This window comes from Heptranchias perlo, chromosome 2 (genome assembly GCF_035084215.1).
Source record: "Heptranchias perlo isolate sHepPer1 chromosome 2, sHepPer1.hap1, whole genome shotgun sequence".
NCBI lineage: Eukaryota > Metazoa > Chordata > Chondrichthyes > Hexanchiformes > Hexanchidae > Heptranchias > Heptranchias perlo.
The window spans coordinates 76,225,411-76,245,783 of record NC_090326.1 but is presented as its reverse complement, the minus strand read 5'-3'; the positions used below and the strand labels follow the sequence as shown (position 1 = coordinate 76,245,783).

The 20,373-nt window shown below is 39.9% G+C and overlaps 1 protein-coding gene across 5 annotated transcripts in view; it reads right to left on the bottom strand.

Moving 5' to 3' along the window:
* LOC137340549 (zinc finger protein 385D-like) overlaps positions 1 to 20,373 on the bottom strand; it is a 276,981-nt gene that overhangs the window by 190,139 nt on the left and 66,469 nt on the right. Inside the window, exon 2 of one of the 5 annotated variants that reach the window (XM_068003093.1) lies at positions 417 to 520. The exons of the other annotated variants lie outside the window; for them this stretch is intronic. The gene's annotated coding sequence lies outside the window, so the exon portion shown is untranslated. The remainder of the gene's footprint in view (positions 1 to 416; positions 521 to 20,373) is intronic. 5 annotated transcript variants of the gene reach the window in all.

The following is a 20,373-nucleotide window of genomic DNA, read 5'->3' as shown; positions in this document are numbered from 1 at the left end:
ACTAAAACTTCTGGTACCGAAGGTCCTTCTATGATCTCCTTAAAATCCAAGGGATGCACTACTTTGATCTTGGAGTCAGCAATCCCCCTATAATTAAGTTCACAGCATGCAATAATTTATGCATCTTCAAAAGCATACACTAGATTCTCTCCATAAAACTGTCTTTTTGAATCATATAAAAAGTGTGATAGCAAGGTGCTTGTTATACAGAGTATCATTAGTGGTCTCTGCATTAGAAATGGAGCCGTAAATAATACCAGTCTGTTATATCAGTCATTTGGGATGACAGCACTCTAGTGAAACGTAACTTCATTGGTAAGGGTGCCAAAACACGTAGCCATGATTTCTCCTGGTGTCACTGGACGAGTTTTGGCAGCCCTCAGTAGGGCCAGAGGAGGCGTCAATAAATCACTCACCCCACAGGAGCACGCTTTCTATCAGCTGACTGTAGAACCACATTGATGGGAGCCATGGAGATATCCGTGACACAAACAATCCCAGCCTCCAGGCCAAAGGCTAGCTGAATCAAGAAACGGGCAACAGTTAGGGATTAAGGTGAAAGAATGGAAAAGAGGGAAACAAAACAAAATATGGCTCCATCTGTGAGAGAATTCTTACATTCCTTACACCTCACCTTTCCAATGCAAATGCAAAACTACGAGCTAACTAATCAGAGGGTTCCAGATATTCATTATCACTGTGTATAACAATCATTGCCTGTACTATAAAAGTGCCTCATTCAAACCAAGTAAAATACTGCAATTATAAACTGAAATAATACCGCATCTTGACCTCGGTTTCGTTCCTGGCTAGTGGTAGTGGTTTACTGTCAGTAGTAATTTTGTATCTAACTGCTTTTATAATAACCATTTCTGGCTCCAAACACTTGGGGTGATCTTCAATTTCTGCCCGAAATGGTCCTGCCACCCGCCCATTGGTGCCGGTGTGAGGCCTGAGGCATTTTGAGGCCCAAGCCTAATTAGCTTGAAGCTTGCCAGTTCTGGGAGAGCAGGAAATCAGACAAATCCCAAAATGAGCTGTCTGGCAAGTTGGGTCTTGGGGTGTGAGGGGTGGGGGAGGCAATCTTGGGGAGGACTTCGAATGAGCCTGCAGTGGCCCGGAGTTTTTTGGTGGGCCGAGGGGGAACCGTCCTGCACCTCCTGGGTGGACCAAAAAAAAAATCAAAATTGATAAGCTGATTTTTGAGCGGCCACCACCCATTGGTTAAGCCACTTCTGGTAGAAATGTGCATGTGTAGTGCTCGCTCCACCCATTTTGTACCTGAAAATTGTAATTGCCATAGTACAATCAGCATACCCTTTAATTATCTTTTCTTACAATCTTTCCTTCATTATCCTTCTTCCAAACCTTTCTCCTCTTTGTTCTATGTCTCTCCATATCCCCTTTGAGCTCACAATTTTTCACTGCTTTTTCTCTTCAATGTATTTATTATTTGCTCCTCCTCCATATGCTCTAAAATTTCCTCATCTTGCTAGTTTAAATCCTCCTCCACTGCACTAATTACTCTCTTTGCAAAGACATTGGTACCAGTTCAGTTTAGGTGAAGCCCATCCCATCTGTAATTCTTCTCCTTGCCCCATAATTGGTCCCAGTGCCCCAGCAACCTGAAATACTTCCTTCTATATCATGTTTCTTGTTATGCTTTGACATATTTAATCTGTTCCTTTCGAACTCATCAGCAGCGGGAGTAATCTTGAAATCATAACCTTCACTTAAACCTAAGACTTGACTAATTAAACTTTCTCTGTAAGGCCTCCATCCTGCTCTTCCCTATGTTATAATTTCTTATGTGAAATACAGCTTCTGTCTGTTTTTTCTCTCTCTAAAGAAGTTTTCTATCCATTTCATTATGTCCCTTATTCTGGCAGCCAGGAGGCAAAATAAGCCGTCCATCCTCCTAATTATGGAATCCCCCACCACTATCATTCACCTGTTATTATGGCTCAGGTCTCTCTTTTTCCCAATGAAATCCCTTGCTTCATGATGCCATGATGTTACTATTGATTACCTTCCAAGTCTTGTTCCTCATCATTGATGTTGAAAATTGCGTAACTATTAAATAAGTGCAGGCCCACAGGGTTTTCCTGGACAGGTTGCTCCTGTTCCCTTGCCTTCCCCCTACACTTGTGGACTGTCACTCTCAGAAATCCTTAAGCTCCAGTTATGGGGTAGAATACAGACAGCTGGTTCTTGAGCTCAGCATTCCTTTTCTCAAGCAGCACAACCTGTTGACAAATAAGGAGTGATTTTCCGCGAGGGTTCTCCCGATCGTTTGCCGTAACTTCAGCAGAAGAACCGTGGAAACCCCAGAAAAATGACATAACCACTGTTTACACCTTTTTCCTCGATTCTTCCACTGAAGTTACAATGGATGAGCAGGAGAACCCCCCCTCTGGAAATTCACACTCAAAGTTTGTACACCTCCTGGATACTTCGCTGATCCAGTATATCCGACATCATGCATGCAGCAGACATCCACACCCTAGATCTGGTCATTATCACATTGCTGTTAGTGGGACCTTGCTGTGAGCAAATTGGCTGCCACGTTTCCTACATAACAGTGACTACACTTCGAAAGTACTTTATTGGCTGTAAAGCGCTTTAAGACATCCTAAAGTTGTTAAAGGCGCTATATAAATACAAGTTTTTTCTCTCTTTCTTCTTTTTCAATCCCGATCCCTCATTTCTATGCTCCTAACTTCTGCACCACTCTAAACTTAATTAACTGGAACTAATTAGCAATTACCTGCCTGGTTTTGCAAATTCGGTTTCACTGTGTCTCAGTTGTTTATGAACACAGGAATTGCTAGATGAAAAGCGACCAAATTCCATCTAGTTCATCTTCTACCATCCTGGTAGTCACATAACACAATGATATTGGAGTTGTTGACTAATCATAGAATTAATATCTTAGGAAAACTCTCTCCCTTACCCTCTCAACAAAAACAGTCTGTCAGGGTCTCACTCTATTGGCACCTTACAGCTGAACAGGACTCTTGCTAGCACAAACTAAGCAAAATGGTTCTGCCTGAATTATGCTAGAGCATAAATCAAAGAGCCAGGGACTTACAATCATCTGAGCTGCAGAAGGACTGTAAAATTTACAAAGACAGTGGGAAACATCAGTTATTTTCAGGTATAATCAGCTCTCCCAAGTGCACAGTAATATGGTTGTATTGATGCAGGGAGAATTAAAATCGACAGAAAAATTAAGTCTTAATTAAATTATCTTCTTCCAATTTTGATCTTTCTAGCTCCATAAATAAATAAAAGATTCCAAAACACGGCCCTAACAACATACTGAGTAGAAGGCACATTTTATGAAATTTGGTTAAATGAAGATGGGCCTTTAGATGAATCAAAATGGAACAAATGGCCTTCCTCATCCATAACTGTCTTGTGATCAATGTGTTTCTAAGCACATTAGCAGGTTTCATGATATTTCTAATGTTCTGCTGAATAGCTGTGGATTGATAACTACTTAAAGTGGTGGAAGGGTAGTTGTTCTTTAAAAGTGTTTATAACACTCAGAAATTTTTATGTTTTCAGTACGGCAGTAATTTTGAAAACTATTCTGTATAATTTGCTGGGCTTTTCACCTGCAAGGTTTCCTGCTACAATGAACTGTATCTCGTCAGCATTCAGAACAGATGACACCATATTTTCGATAGTGCACAAAGGATAAAATGTTTTTTTGAAGTTCCTGAAGCTTAGCAACAAATTCAATGTGCTTAGGGTGCATGCAGTGTCATTCTCTGCTAGCCTCACACTAAACTGAAAAATAAAAATTGGGGAATGAAAGGAAAAATGCTGGAAAGCTATAGCAGGATGATCAGCATCTGAAACAGAAAGAAGGTGTGACCTTTCATCAGTTCTGAATGATAGGTTAATGCTTCAGTTCGAAACTTTACACCCAATAAATCAACCTATCTTTTGCTTTCCGATGCTGATCAACCTGCTGTCCATTTTCAACATTTCCTTTTTATTTCAGATTTCCAACAGCAATGGTGTTGTTTTTATCTTTACTAAAATAAAAATGTTGTCAAGGCAAACTTACTGACAGTTCAGGAGCACACATTATTTATTTCTTAGTAAAAATAACTGGAGTATATTTATTTTACATTTGTAGTGGAGTAACTGCCCATTAAATCATTAAAGTTTAGCAATTTTAATTAAAGTTCACTGCTCCTTTAGGGGGAATGTATTATTCTAATATCATTTCCAGGCTCCCCATATATTGACAAACCATGGATAAGTGTTGCACTCTGTAACGTGTCCTGGATTAGGAACATAGGAACAGGAGTAGACCATTCAGCCCCTCAAGCCTGTTCCGCCATTCAATTAGATCATGGCTGATTTGTATTTTAACTTCATTTACCCACCTTGGTTCTATATCACTTAATACCCTCACCTAACAAAAATCTATCAAACTCAGTTTTGAAATTTTCAACTGACCTAGCCTCAACAGCTTTTTGTGGGAGAGAGTTCCCTTTGTGTGAAGAAGTGCTTCCTAACATCGCCACTGAACAGCTTCACTCTAATTTTAAGGTTATGCCCCCTTGTTCTGGACTGCTCCATCAGAGGAAATAGTTTCTCTCTACCTACTCTAACAAATCCTTTGATCATCTTAAACACCTTAGTCAGATCACCTCTTAATCTTCTGTACTATATTAAAAGCATTTTTTGTAAAAACACAAAAAGGGTAGATTTCTGACTTTAGTATCTGGGTGTTAAGCATCACCTGGGTGCAGATCAGAGAGGAAAGTCTGGCGATGAGGATCACACACCCTCTTGATTTTCCTTCCATTAATTTAGCTGGAAGAAAAATTGCGCAGGTTTCATTCTGGCGTGTGATCCTCCCCACTCAGCTTTCCTCTCTGATCTGCATCCAGACTGAAGATGAAAATCTACACCAAAGAGTTCATATTGTATGATCACTCCAAACATGACTTTTAAGGTCAAGCATATGATTTCTTGCCAAGTAATAATTTAAATGTCAGAAATGCAGTGATATTTTAACTCTCAACTGATAGGTAAATTAGCTTACTGCAGACAAAATCCACAGTACGTCTGGATTGACAGTTGAAATGCATCAGTAGGACAACCAACCATTGCTAATGACCCAAATGATACCTAAGCTTATATTTTCTAATCAGTATTACTGTACCAATGGTATTACCCATTTCTTTTAAGCACGTTATTGCCGCCATTAAAATAACATTGATCAGAAAATCCAGGCTCTAGTCTATAAATGTACAGATTCCAATGCAAAAAAAAGTCTGAACACATTGATCTTCCAGTCATGTGTTTCAACATCTCTTCTTCTATTTATATTGTGATGTTATTGTACTGCAGAACTGCTCCAAGAAGGATGGGGGGGGGGGGAGGGGGGCGGGGGTGTTAGGAAGAGAGTTCCTTTGGGGAAGGCAGAGATGGGTTGATGCTACACCACCTATTATGGAGCAGAGGAATGGGTAGATGCATAGGAGGCCAATAATGGAAGATCACAGGACGTGGGTTGGGGCAGGTAGCAGGTTTCAAAGGTAGAGTAGGGTGAGGTTATGGTAGCATTTGTAAATGAGGAAAAGAGTTTTGAATTCAATGCATTGGGGAATGGGTTGCCAATTGAGGTTAGTGAGGGCAGGGGTGATGGAACTTCATTCTGGATAGCTGAGTTATCATCAGGTTACAGTTTATGTGGAGTGGAGCTTGGGAGGCCAGTGAGGAAGGCATAGGAGAAATTGAGTATGTAGGTAAGAAAAGCATGGATAAGGGTTTCAGCGATGATGGGGGTGAGGGTAATGGTAGAGATATTCAATGTCAGAATTGCAAAATCAGGGCCTTAATACACTTTTACTAAATTCCTCTGTGAACTTTTTTTTATCACAGGCATTAATCCAATTAAAGTAACCAGGTTAACACCTATGATAAAAAAGCACACAAGGGAATACATTAAGTCGTTGTGCGGCAGCAGTGCCAGTCAAAAATTATACCCTTGTAAGACTACTGTCCTTTCAAGATAGGTTTAGTTGGATGTGAAAATTCATATGCAAGTTAGGTATTTTATTTTCTAATTACACACATTTGAGATTCTAAGCCATGCATGAAATTAACAGAATATTGATATTCTCATCAACATACCACTTCACTCCATGACAGTCACAATTATTCAGAAGTTGTCATGTTACAAACAATAAATTATTCCACTGTAAAAATCTGCAACCTATTTCCTATAAAACTTGTATCTGACTCCTGATCTAGGAGACTTAAGAGTTCAAACCCTAGTCAAACCTTAGTCTTCACTGACATTCACAATTACAGCACAAGCATATTGCAGAACTGCCACGGGCAGTTTCTACAGCAGCTGGCTTCATGTACAGTTGTTTTAAAGCTATTGCTCATCGCTATATTGTTGCTAGCGGTACCATCCCCATTGGCTCGGGAACTCTATACAGAACAGCGATCATAGAACTGATTCACTGGCCTGTACAAGGTGGTAAAGATCATCACCCTTTATGCCTTTGATGTCAAGCTGTTTTTGGATTTATGTAGCTGTTGAAGGCAGGGCTTCCACAAATGTTTCAGCCAAAACCATCTCTTTCAGTGATGCTCTGACACTACCTTATATGTGTGACTGGCTTGCTGCCAATAGGAGAGTGGCCATCAGTACCAAACTGGCAATGTCAATACAGCGTTAGTCTTCCTGCAGAGGATAGGCTTCAGCAGTGTCTACATGAAGGGAGGTGTAATTGTCCAGGACCTTTTATCACAGACCCTTTAAGACATACCACTCATATATAAGTTTGGCTCAATTGGTAGCACGGTGAGCTCTGGGTAAGAAAGTTGTGAGCTTGAATCTCATATTAGGGTCTGAGCTCGTCATTTAACCTGACATTTTAGTGTAGTATTGAGGGAGTCCTCTAGTGTTGCAGCAGTCATTCTTTAGATGGGATCTTAAACTAAGACCTGGTATGCCTTATCTGGTGGTACAAGTGCTTGTTAAAGATCACATAGCTTTATTTGAAGAAGAGCAGGGAGTTCTTCTGGTGTTCTGGCCAACATTTCTCCTTCAACCAATACCACCAAAAAACTGTCTAACTGGTCATTCATCTCACTGCTCTTTCTGGGACATAGCTGGAGCAGAATGGCTGCTATGTTTGCCTATGTAATAGAAGTTACTGCATTTCAAAGGATGAAGACGTTATATAAGTGCAAGTATTAATTAATTAAAAAAGAATAATTCTTAGTAGCTCAATTACAGATCACATCCCACCATCCCAAACAAGACAGCATGGGTAAAATAATGAAGCAGAGGGAAAGGAAAGAGGAAAAATATTGAGAAAATAGTAGTTGATGTTTCAGGCACTAAACTTGAGGAAATTGGTTTTCATAAGCACAAATGGGATAACGTCTCTTTTGTTACTGACAAGACAATTTGTGTGCTCAATTCATCAGGTTATATGTATGTTCAAAAGCATCCTTCACAATAAGCCCAATCTCATTTCAAATTGTGTCACTGTAAAGGTTAGTAATATCTAGCAAGTTTATTCCAGTGTGCAATTCAATTTAACCTATTCAATTCAATCAAAACTTTGCAGCAGTTTTGCTGAATGAAACCCATTTAAGAAGAATTGCATTTTGGCATAATGTGGAAACTACTAAAATATTTTTGAGCAATGATGGCACTTTCATTATCACCAATATAAGGTTTATAGATAGAGGAGCTAAATTTAACATTTTGGGGGGATGAGGGTTTATTTTTATTCAGATCATCCTTCATGTTGTGCTCTAGTCAAACTGCTGGTCAGGTGTCAGTGGACTGAACTATGAGGAATGTTTGAAAAACTTGGACTCTTCAAACCATTCTTGACAGGAGATGAATGAGAGGGGCTCTTAAGTGAGATATTAAGAAATAGGTTAATCTTGAGCATCATTTTAAGTTAAACCACGACTGCAGGATAAGGAGACATAGGTACAAACTGGTGAAAGACAAGTTTGAGACTGATATCTGGATGTACTTTTTCACACAGAAAATCATTAATACCTGCATTGCTGGTGGAGAGAAAAACTCTGCAGTCATTCAAGAAGCTGATATAGACTCTGTGATGGGGAACATAGGTTTCAATGGAAGGATGAGCCAGATGGGCCAAATAGTCTCTCTCATTTGCACTCAACTTTGTGATGGCTGTGACAGTTTTTATTCTATCTCTCTGCTTGTGTCCGATTCTTTTTCTCACTCTTCCTCGAGAACTTTTTTTACAAGTTACTCCTTCTCTGTGTCTGCTCTCTCTTCTGTATGCTTCCCAATATCTCTCTAATTGGCTTCCATAGATGTTTCTTTAATGATATACTCAATTTCTATGCCTTATGTTTGCTAAAGCCCAGAGTAAAGGAAGATGACAAACAAAGTGTAGTGGGTCAAAGTTCGGTGCAAGGATCGTGAGGATCAGGCTGAATGGGAGCAACACCTGCAGCTGAGAGAGAAACTAGAGTTTTGGGGCTGGGTGTTAAGACTAGAAGGCAATAGGGGGACTTTGACTTGAGGTTTGCACATTAGATGGAGTGACACAAGCAGTGAAGGGTTAAGAGGGAGTGGGCAGTCTGGGATTTTCCTGAATGATTTGATTGGTTGATTTTGTGGTGGTTAGTGGTTGTTAAATGGCAACTTTACTGCCTGGCCAGTGAATGGAATTAGTTTTTCATTTCAATCAACACTTAGTGGTTATTGCAACCAAGTATCATTTTTTGCCCCATAGATATTTTTAAATGATGATGATTTGAAGTCTGATGCTTTTGAAGTGTGATACCCTACATATGCACACTAGATGCAAGACTTTTAATTATACAAATATATTTTTAGGTTAAGGTCTAACACGAGGCGATGTGGTTTGGCAAGTACTTTGCGTCCAGCATCACCAATCTTTGAGTCTGAAATAATTATACATTGGACTGCCTCTACTCTGAACGGTTGGGGACCAAATAAAGTTTGAAGTATTTGGATTGGCAACTCATCATTTAGAATCTGATATATGATATACTAAAGAAGGTAAAAAAAACAGGAATAATGCAACCAGCCATTTAAGAACTGTCTATTAAATACAGTATACAGCTTTATATCAGCAGCAGGAGCTGGGAATGAAGTCAGGAGGGAGAGTTACCATATAAATATCACAGTGTAGGGCAACAGATGATGGAAGAGCACTTTGCTACTCCAACACTATATGTTATTTAAATGGAAACTCTTCCTCCCAACCCTAAACTGCAAAACCAGCTCCCTCTGATATTCAAAGTATGATTTTTAAACAGAGAGATGTCTTACTGTTCCATTAGTTAGATCAGTTGAATGTACAGGTTTTGGTTTGTGGACGCGTGTTTATTTCTAAACTCTAAAGGCATTTTATTCCTAAAAGTTAACATTCAAGGCCAATATACCTGCTCCATAATCTACAAAATAAAATACTCGAGCTGGCCAAAGGCTTTGCCTATTCCCTGTGCCAATAGGAAATTCTCTTATCAGCAAAAGAGCGTGGTCTTTTCAAAGCTATCACCCCCAGTCAGTTTACTGATCCATGCAGATTAGCAGCAATCAGACTAGCTATGTCCGACTATATTTCTATCAACAAACAAAACAGGAGACATCTATTCAATGGGTTATGAAAAACTGTTTCTGGCCCTCTGCAGTGATACAGGAGATGCCCTTCACTGTCTTTCACTGGAAAATCAATTTTTCTTCTGCACAATTGTGCAGCACCTCAGAGGGCAAACAGCTTCAATCGAAAATAAGTAGTTACTTGAAAAATCCCAATTTCATTCTAAAGGGTGACCTTTGTGAACATTTACCGAGTCGTTGGTGTGAAAAGGGTTATATTTTATGCTTCTATTTTGATTTCAGTAAAAAAAAACTAAATTTCTACAGAATATAGCAAAGCCAACATGAAGTCAGCTGCCAAATCCACTGAATACATCAGGAATATAGGTCCTGACAGCAGCAGTCAGCTATACTGAACAAACTTACCAGCTCATTCAGCATCTAGTTACCAGTGACGCACTTGTATTTAACCTTTACAAAAACATGGATGATACAATGTCACCTAAATCAACAATCTTTACATGTCAGTTTTCATAGCCATTTGAATAATTTTAAATTATCATTGAAAATGCTATATATTGGACTTTGAATTTCAATTCCATTCCCCTACAGTACACATGGCGATGTTCATTAACTCACGTCATTAGTAATATCTCACAGCGGAGTCTTCTTATAAGGGATGATTTTCTGACTTAATGCTTCAGGTGGACAGCCATGTCCGCCAGGAGCCCATATCAGAAATTTGGATATGCGTGGTGTATGATTTTCCTACTATTAATTTAAGTGGTCCAAAAATCATGGTATGTGTTACCAGTGGGCGAGGCTTCCCACTGAAAGAACAAAATCGAAAAATTACCACTATAATGTTTGCAACATTTAAAAGCACATGTAAAGGAATGCAGTGGCCCAACAGCATGAACAGAATATGTTACTAGTTTAAGGTGCTTTTGTAGAAGAGCAGTCAGAGGCAGACATGTGGTTCTCTCTCTGTCAGCTGCACTGGTGAATGTAAATGAGCCGATGGGTCGGGGAGCTGATGACATTGTAACTGAACACAAATATGGATCAACAAATGTGCCATTTGGTTAAAAGCAACAGTTGCAGTGACCTAAACACAGGTAGTCAGTCCCATCTGTTTGTACTTTGGGGGCCTATTTTCCTTTCCATTTCCTGTGCATGTTTTCCATGTATAGGCAGCCTAGTCAAATGAGAGGAAAGGGCTTAAGTTGAAAAATTGGGCCAGGACAACCCACACGCTATTGGTGAGGCATGCATCCCTTCTTATCCTTTATCTCAATCCATATGGATTCTGTTTCTATCTTAATGTTAGTTATGTCCTTTTTTCTACTGCCTTTATGCTATCTCTAATGAGTACAGCTACCCGACCTCCTTCTTCCTTCTCTATCCTTTCTAAATATGTTATATCCTGAAATATTTAACTGCCAGTCCTGTTCTTTATGTAGCCATGTTTCAGTTATCCCTACTACATTTGGTTCCTCGCTACGAATTATTGTCTCCAGTTCCCCCATTTGGTTTTGAATGCTGTGCACACTGCTGTACAGGCAATTTCATTTGTTTTTATTAATCGTTCTATTCACTTTATTTTATACTTATGTTCTATAACTGTGTCTGTTCCTTTATTCCTTACCTTGGTCTGACCTTTACTCTCATCTCCTATTTCTTTTATCTTTAGGCTTAAGTTGTTTTCACCAGATCCCTCCCCTTTCCTGTTCATCACATTGGGGTTGAAGTGTAGAGTTTTGATGACCACATATGTCCCATCTATAACACCCTAGACTCTTGGGAAGCCTGCAAGGCAGTAAGTGTTCTGTGTCCTTTCAACTGGAAAAGTGATACAGTGTTTCTCCTGGCAAACATGGCAGCAGTCACTTGCTTTATACAGGTATTAATTGTAGACTGGCTTATATGTCCTCTCTGGTGGCTTAGAAACTTAATGCCATAGCTTTCCGAAAGAGCCACACAATGGGTTCCTATATAAGATGGAGCTCTGTGGGATTTGAGGGTGGATCCTAGGTTGGATAAGAGAATCGGATTCATTCTTGTAGACAGAGGGTTGTCATTAATTGTAATGGCTCCATGTGCAGACTGGTTACCAGTGGAGTCCTGCAGGGATCATTATTAGGACTGTGACACTTCCCGATCTATATCAATGATCTGGATGAAGGTGTTGGGGGTACTGCCTGCAAGTTCGCAGTTGACATAAAGATCTGTGCAGGTACCAGAACCCTTGAGAAGAAAAGAAGATTACAATCTGAACTAGATGTGATGGGGGAATGGGCCCACATCAGGCAGATGACATTTAATGTAGATAAATGTGGTGTAATGCATGTTGATAGCGCTAATGTCAAGCATGTGTATATCATGCTGGGTTCCAAATTAAAGTCTGTTGAGAGGAAAAGAGACCTGGGTGTTATAGTGCATGAGCTTCTCAAGGCCTACAACCAGTGCTAAGAGGCTATAGCAAAAGCAAAAAGGGTATCAGGATGTATAGCAAGAATGATCCAATATAAAACAAAGAGCACCATAGTATCCTTATATAATGCCTTGATCAGGTCCCATCTAGAATACTGTGTCCTGTTCTGGTCCCCTCAGAAGGTGGGAGATATACAGGCCCTGGAAAAGGTTCAGAGGAGGGCCACTAGATTGATAGCTAGTTTAAAAACCCTTAGTTATCACAATAGGCTCAGAGAGCTGGGTGTTTTTAATCTAGGAAAGTGTAGACTTTGGGAAGACTTGATTGAAGTCTTTAAAATAATGAAGGGACGAGACTGCGTACAGGTGGACAGACTATTTGAATTAGATAAGTTAGGGCGAATAAGGGGACATGTCTTAGAACTTGGTAAGATGTCAGGAGGTTTTTCTTTTCACAAAGGGTTATTGACCTTTGGAATAAGTTGCCGGCTCATGCAGTGGATGCAGATTCACTGCAAAGTTTCAAAAAGGAGTTGGACAAATTCTTGGAGGTTGCTGAAATAGCTGCATACAAAAGCTAGGTGGGATGGTGGGTGACGTACCTCGTGGTCACTGTTGTCTCCTGGAACTCATTTTGATCGCTTTCAGGGGGTCAGAGAGGAATTTCTCAGAATTCTTTTTTCCCTGAATTGGCCTAGGTTTTCTAAAATCTGGTTTATCGCCTCTCCCAGGAGATCACATGGCTGCTGGTGGATCTGGAGGATTCGGAGTTGTGTTATATAGTTGCAACATGGCTTAATGGGACAGACTCAATGGACCAGCTGGTCTTTTTCTGACCATCTTTCTCATATGTTTTTGTTATCTGTAGATTGGCCTAAAGCAGGTGGCATAGCTCAATCAACGTTTGTGTTATGTTGCAGTGGTATTCAGGTCTTTGGGTAATGAAGCATGCAAGTAAACCCCCTGAGGTGCCTTCACACCTGAAAATGATGTGCCCTCGTGAATTGGTCCTCCTCATCCAATTCATACAGCGCTATGGAAATACCCAAAGGGATTCCTATCATCCTGACTTGGTTAACGGTAACAGAAATTGCCAAAACTTCAGGAAAGACTGTCTTACCAAAATGAAGGTTCGAACAAAAGGCCAACAATGTATGATGTTTAATGCATAAGCAGAGAAATGTAAAGTGCAAAAAAATTCCTTCAATATTTAATTAAACAAAATCAGCAAACTAGCGATAAGAAACACTCCGAAGCAAGCCAGGCCTGTTTTCGTGTCATGTGCCCATTTAATAAGGGTAAGCAGTACGCTGGGGGCAGATCCTTGTCCAAACTCATGAAATGCAGCCTGGATTTACATCGTTTACATAGGAGGACTTGCCAGTAGCAATGTCTTTTTGTCATATTAAAATCCCCTGTCAGAAAATCAGACACTCTATGAATCGAGTGTCAGGGTCGGAGGCCAGATTTTCCGACTTGTGCACACTGCCAATATGACACCATATCATTGGCAGAGCCTCAGAAAATCAATCCTTTTGTGCTTTTGAGGTACAAAATGGTTAGACAAAAACAGAAAGGAGAGAAAGATTTCTGATTGGGCATAAATGCTGCTATCTTTTTGATCAGAAAGGCATGATAGATTGTTGCACAGAGAGCTTGTTCAATATGTCTATTATTTTGTCATGTAATCAACCCTCTCTCACTGCTTTGTGATGTGGAAATCATAATGACATCTTTTGGCAACAACTGTCATCCCTGTAACCTACAGACAATGCACAGGGGTCTGTGAAGGGCACTGAAAGCACCAAGGACAAGCGTATTAACACACCACAAGCAGCATGTATTCCTAATGGCACTCAATTACTATGCAAATAACCCATAATTACACTCATCAAAAGTGAAGCATAGAACCAGTTAGTAGAACAGCTTCCATGCATTAAAGAAATGGCTGCAGCTCTCAACTGTATTGCAAGAACAAAACAGTCATACTCTGCCAAGAGCTCAGACTGCCCACCATAGAGTCAAATGTACAAGTATCTAAAAACAAATGCTTTTGAATAATATAACATGAGCCTCTGGTGATCAATTCAAAGATCTTAGAAAGATTTTTTTCTCTTGTTGCCAATTATAAGATCATGCTTCTCCATCAAAGACTAATCAAGCAAGTTAATGATGCAAAAAATTACATTTATAATCCAGGTTTAATACAGCTGTACTGCAAACTAGGTATAAGTGCTGTTAAGCTAAATGATATTAATGGGCTGTCCTTGTCAATCCTCGCGTCTATCATTTAACATTGAAATTCACGGGTTTCTAGATTTCAGTTTCACATATGAAAATGGAGTGAACTCTAAGAATGATGGGTCACTTTTGAATTTGGTACCACAATTAGACAATAATGAATTTGAAGGTGTGTGAACATCAGACGTTTCACCACATCACTGACAATTCTGGCCCGAGACAAACCAAATGCTCAGTCACTAATGTGGCAAACCTTTCAAATACATTCTTCCCACTGCATCATCCTTTTCTTTTTCAAATGGCAGTTAATGAAAGAAATACATTAAAACATAAATTAAGAATCACAAGGTTTCAAACTAGAGTGTGTGTCAGGCTCAGCAACAGAACATAATCTTAGAAAGAACAGATGATAAGTCTTTAAAAGATGTCAAGGAGATGCTGCATGGTTAGTAATCCCCCCCACTCCTTTTACAATGCTGTTTTAGACAATTACAGTAGTAACTGTGCTCATCCTATGCATCTATCCAGGGTTTATTAAATGAGTAAGAAGCTTCACACATATTATAGTTAGATTTTATTTTATTTTCATGTCATAAGATTATTTTTCATTGCTGCTTTTTAAAAAAAATTTCGGGATTGATGTTAAATATTTCTGTAACCTTTTTGGTTTGTGGATTAAGGAGTGGTATTTGGTAACTTCAGGTGATGAAACCCTTCTATAGCAATTCAATGTCAGCTCAGCCAAGTATGCACTATCATCTTATATTTTTCATTTCTGGGAGCTCTGAAGGATGTCGAAAGGAATTATCTTATGGGAGGGACGGTCGAAAGAAGGTGCTCCTGAGAAAGATTGAGACCGCAGATGGAGGTGGTTGCTGAGAGATGTAATTGAGAGATAGGAGGTTGAATGTCATGTGCATTAATATATGTGTATATGTGTACATATGTGTGTATGTATGTATGTGCGTATAACATATATTTGTACATTCACACACACACATTAAATACCTTGCTGTTAAAAGTGTGTAGCTGGTGAACTGAATGTCTTCAAACAGACTATGGCTGTGCAGTAATGGTGGAATGCCACACAGTGGTCCTGTGAATTTCTCATGTGCAGATCATTAAGAAATAGCCCTGTTTCCATTGATTTCAATGTAAATGAAAATCGGGTGGTTTCTATAACAGCCGGCCGATCCACAACACCAGTTTAATGCCTGACTGGCAAGTTGAAAATTTACCTCGTGTTATACTTACTGCAAAAAAGCAGTTTTTATTCACTATTGCTACTAAAGACAATCAGGGATATTTTTGAACAATAGCAATGATCTAAGCAGTATTAATTAAATAAAAGTCTTTTCATATCAATGTTGTACCTGGACCCTACTGAGTACCTATACAAATGATGTGGAGATGCCGGTGATGGACTGGGGTTGACAATTGTAAACAATTTTACAACACCAAGTTATAGTCCAACAATTTTATTTGAAATTCACAAGCTTTCGGAGGCTTCCTCCTTCCTCAGGTGAATGTTGTGGAAAATGTTTTCCACAACATTCACCTGAGGAAGGAGGAAGCCTCCGAAAGCTTGTGAATTTCAAATAAAATTGTTGGACTATAACTTAGTGTTGTTAAATTGTTTACAATTACCTATACAAAGGCATAGACATTTACAAGAAAATTGCTTTAATTTCTTAAAACCGAAAAAATAATTAATGTAATACGCATTGTAGGACTCTGTAAGTTGATACACAATATCCATTTGCTATATTTAAACCAATTTGAAACTGGGTTGCCTGTCCCCTTAAGTATCTATACTGCAAAATGATTCAGTTTGGATGCCAGTAGTTCAATTTGTTCATGGGATTCTGCACCTAAAAAATAAATTGAACAGGTGATCAGTAGCTGACCATCAGGGACTCAAGTTTCTATCTGTTGACAGTTCCTCAAACTGTCGTACCCTTAATTTTGTCAGGTAATAGCCAGCCTGCAGTGAAAGCATTCTCCGTGTCAGTGGGACACTTCATTGGAGGGACAGGGTTGAGGGAAATAGACAGGACCAGTCCAATCCCACAGAAATGCACTTTTTGATGGCCAATCACAAAACAGCACTGGCTCTATTTCTACAAAAGGTCCACACCATCTAACTTGTCATTTAAAATTGTTCTCATTCAGTTCATTTTAATTATACACAAAATTATTCTCTTTATAAATGTCGTCTAATTGGTCAACTAATCTGATGTTGCTTCATTTTCTAGTCCCAAGCTGTCCAAAGATCTCTTTCTGAAATAACACAGTACCCAGCATATCTATGAGGCTAAAATCCTGGGTCCTAGTTCAGCCTCAAACCAGGTAACAATTGTAAAATCATCTTCAGAGGCCACAAATGACATTGCAAAATGATTCACACAGGCACACAAATCTTTTCTTCTAGTTTCTTGTGAAAATATGTTACACCTATAAGAACAGCTTGAGAATGATTGGCCGTGTTTATTTATATAATACTGTGAATGAAGAAACATGCATTCCATTTGTACATGTGAATCCTACACATTCAGCAGTGGGGGTATATCACTGCTTTATGCTTTGTGGAGTAGAGGAGCTGCATGTATCTAGGAAGCCACCAAAGATATTGGGCCAGAATTTACAACAAGCGGCAGAAGAATGGCACCTGCCCTTGCCCATAGACTCTCCATGATCTTTTACGCTGGAAGTTACTGGAAGTTAGAGACCCAAACAGCACGGCGCCCTCTACAGGGCATCTGGGACCTGGGTGAACAGGGCAAGCAACGGTGTATCTCCTTAACCAATCAGATTGAAGAATCGTTAATGAGCAGCGCAGAGTCTGGAGCAGAAAGTGTAAGTTAGAATAGTGAATTCGACGTCAAATCAGGTACAGAAAGCAAAATAAAGAGGGAAAGAAAGATTGGATTAAGAGAGAGAGAAAAAAGAGACAGAAAGAAACATTTTTTATTAACTGGGCGACATGGACATGTTGGGCCGAAGGGCCTGTTTCCATGTTGTAAACTTCTATGATTAAATTATTTACTTTTTTAAAATCTCCAACAACAATTAAAAGCTGAAGGAATGAGACTCCACGCTTGTAAAAGTTAATTTTCAGTGCCAGAGAGGTTGTTTGGCAGTAATTAAGACTCACAACATCATAAAAGGGTGCTCAGACTGGAATGGACAGGCCCGAACATTTTGTGACGAGTTTAGTCTGTATCTATGACATCAGTACAGGAACTTCACGATGTTCAATGTATTTGAATGGGACGTGCTGTTCTCCGTGACTGGCCTGTTTGAATAACAACGACACCTTTTGATTGGTGTGATGCTGTCCCAACATCGTATAAGATATGCGATTTGAGAACCTTTTCATTCATTCATCTGACGAAGGAGATAATCTCCGAAAGCTTGTGATTTTAAAATAAATTTGTTGGACTATAACCTGGTGTTGTAAGATTCCTTACATTTGAATGGGGAGTCAGACGGCGAGATGCCATTTTCGCGAAGCTGATGGAGGGGCAGCGCATCTCGGACAGCAACCTCCGTATTTTTGCGTTTAATTGCGCATGTACGCTCACCGGAAGTTGCCGTCCAATTAGCGCATAAATAACAGGGAGCGCTGTTAGCCTCACCGTTATTTTCATAGTAAGTTCTAGGTCATTACTTTCCCAAAAGTTTGACAGAATGATTTGTTGAAGCTTGTAACCGTTGTTTACCTCTTAAGTATTTGTTGCAACTGACATTCATTAGACACCATGGTCTGGATTTTAACTTGGAGCCGGGAAGAGAGCGGGGGGGGGGGGGTGATGTTTATCAGACGCAAAACCCTGAAGTGAAGTTGGTGGGTCGGAACCTGCGATCGCAAAATAGTTGAAGCATAAAAATTTTACTACCGGGTTTCGCACCTGGCAGCCAGCCAGATTAATAGGCTGGTTGCCTGTCAGGCAGGAAAGCAGCCAGGGAGAGATCAGAGTCTCTGGGGTTTGTATGGGGGAGGTCGGGGAGAGATCAGAATCTTTGGGGGTTGGATGAGGGGAGGGACTCAGGGAGAGATCGGGATCTTTGGAGGTTGTATGGGGGGCCGATTGCTGGGGGCGGGGGTAGAGGTGTGCAGTCGGAGATCGTTGGGGAAGTGAGAAGTCGCTCATCGGCGGGGGGGGTGGGGGGGCGGTCTCAGACATCGGGGGGTTCGGCCAATCGCAGAGGTCCAATCATGGCAGGTAAGTTTCTTGGGCCTGGAGGAAACAGTCCTGATTCTCCTGGCCCACAAGCAGTGCAATAAAGGCACTCACCTCATGATCCGATCCTTCTCGCCTCCTTTTCACTGGCAAGATTCACAAGCCCCGGGAAACCAGTGCTGGAGATGTTAAATTTAAAGCTCAATAAAATTCAATTTAAAAAGACCTAATTAACGTCTCATAAGGACGTTAATTGCTGCAATAAATACCCTCCCGCCTGAACCTAGGTTACTCGCACGCATCCAGACGCACCTCCGTTAAACCCGGAAGTGGGCGCGTTTGAGGCGGGTTGCGGTCGCGCTTGAAAAATCAATTATTTTAACTTCCTACTCGCCCCCAACCCACCCATTTTTGGGGGTTAAAATTCCTCCCCGTAGTTCTGCTGGGGCTAGGGAAGGGAGAGTGGAAATATCTTCTGTGGTTGGCAGCAAGTTAAGGTTGAATAGTGGAGAGGTGGGGATAGTTAAACATTCTGCAATTTTGTTTGATTTCGTTGAAGGATCAAAGAATAGTTATGCAGAGTTTTCTCTCAGGGGATTAAAAGAGTATGGTAGAGTCCACATTAGGGTAGATTGTACATGGTCTGTGGAGGGAGCTGGCTTGGTGATACCATGGCTTTCTCTGATCCCATCACCCTGTGCTCGCTGACCTACATTGGCTCCCAGCTGGGGAATCCTCAATTTTAAAATTCTCATCCATGGCCTCGCCCCTCCCTATCTGTGTAACCTCCTCCAGTCCTAAAAAATTCCGAGATCTCTGCGCTCCTCTAATTCTTCCCTTTGGGCATCCCCGATTTTAATCGCTCCACCATTGGCAGCCGTGCCTTCAGCTGCCTAGGCCCTAAGCTCTGGAATTTGCTCTATAAGCCTCTCCGCCTCTCTAACTTTAGGATGCTCCTTAAAACTTACCTCTTTGACCAAACTTTTGGTCACCTGTCCTAATGTGTCCTTACATGATTTGGTGTCAATTTTTGTTCAATAATGCTCCTGTGAAGCGCTTTGGCATGTTTTACTACGTTAAAGGCACTGTATAAATGCAAGTTGTTGATTCTACAATTTCTGATGATGTTAAATTTACTTCAAAGTGGGCCTTGTGGGCTTGCCAATTGTTGTCTATCTGCTTCTGCCTGCTCTCACAGCCACAAGATAAAAATTATAATGTGTAAATATCTGCCTGATAGAAAAGTTTGTTGGTTGTTATTTAGGAATTCCAGGTCAGCGAGTGTATATTCAATTAAATGTATATTTGTTCCATTTATCATATATGGTTAAATGATTAAATGCATACCAAGTTTTAATAAACAATACTATAGATTTAGAAACCAAGTACCATACTGCCTTTAAATCTTTGATAACCAGCAAGCATATTTCTTATCACTGTGACAAATCACAATCAATGAAAATTAAATATAAATAGGAGCAGAAGAAAATGGCTCTTGAACACCAAGTATGGAAATACCTTGGAACAATATTTTTAAGAAATAGTTTGATTTTAACAATGGAGATGAAGATAATTCAATAAATTCTTCAACTAATGTAAGCCAGACAAAAAAAAATTAAAAATCATGCTATGACAAATTTTTGAGGTATATGACATTTATGCTGACATTTAGCAATACTATGTGAATAATTTAATGGAGTGTGAACTGGAACAGAGAACAGAAAAAAATCTGTAGTAAACCCAGTCTGACCTTGATGACATAAACAATTGTGCAATATTAGATTCATTTTAGAGCATTAGTTTTAAGCGGAAACTGTCAAAATCTGTACACCCTAATTATTCAGTCTTTAAAAAAAATGCATCAGGACTCCGTCAATGATGTAGTGAGTTTATGCAGTGAGTAAC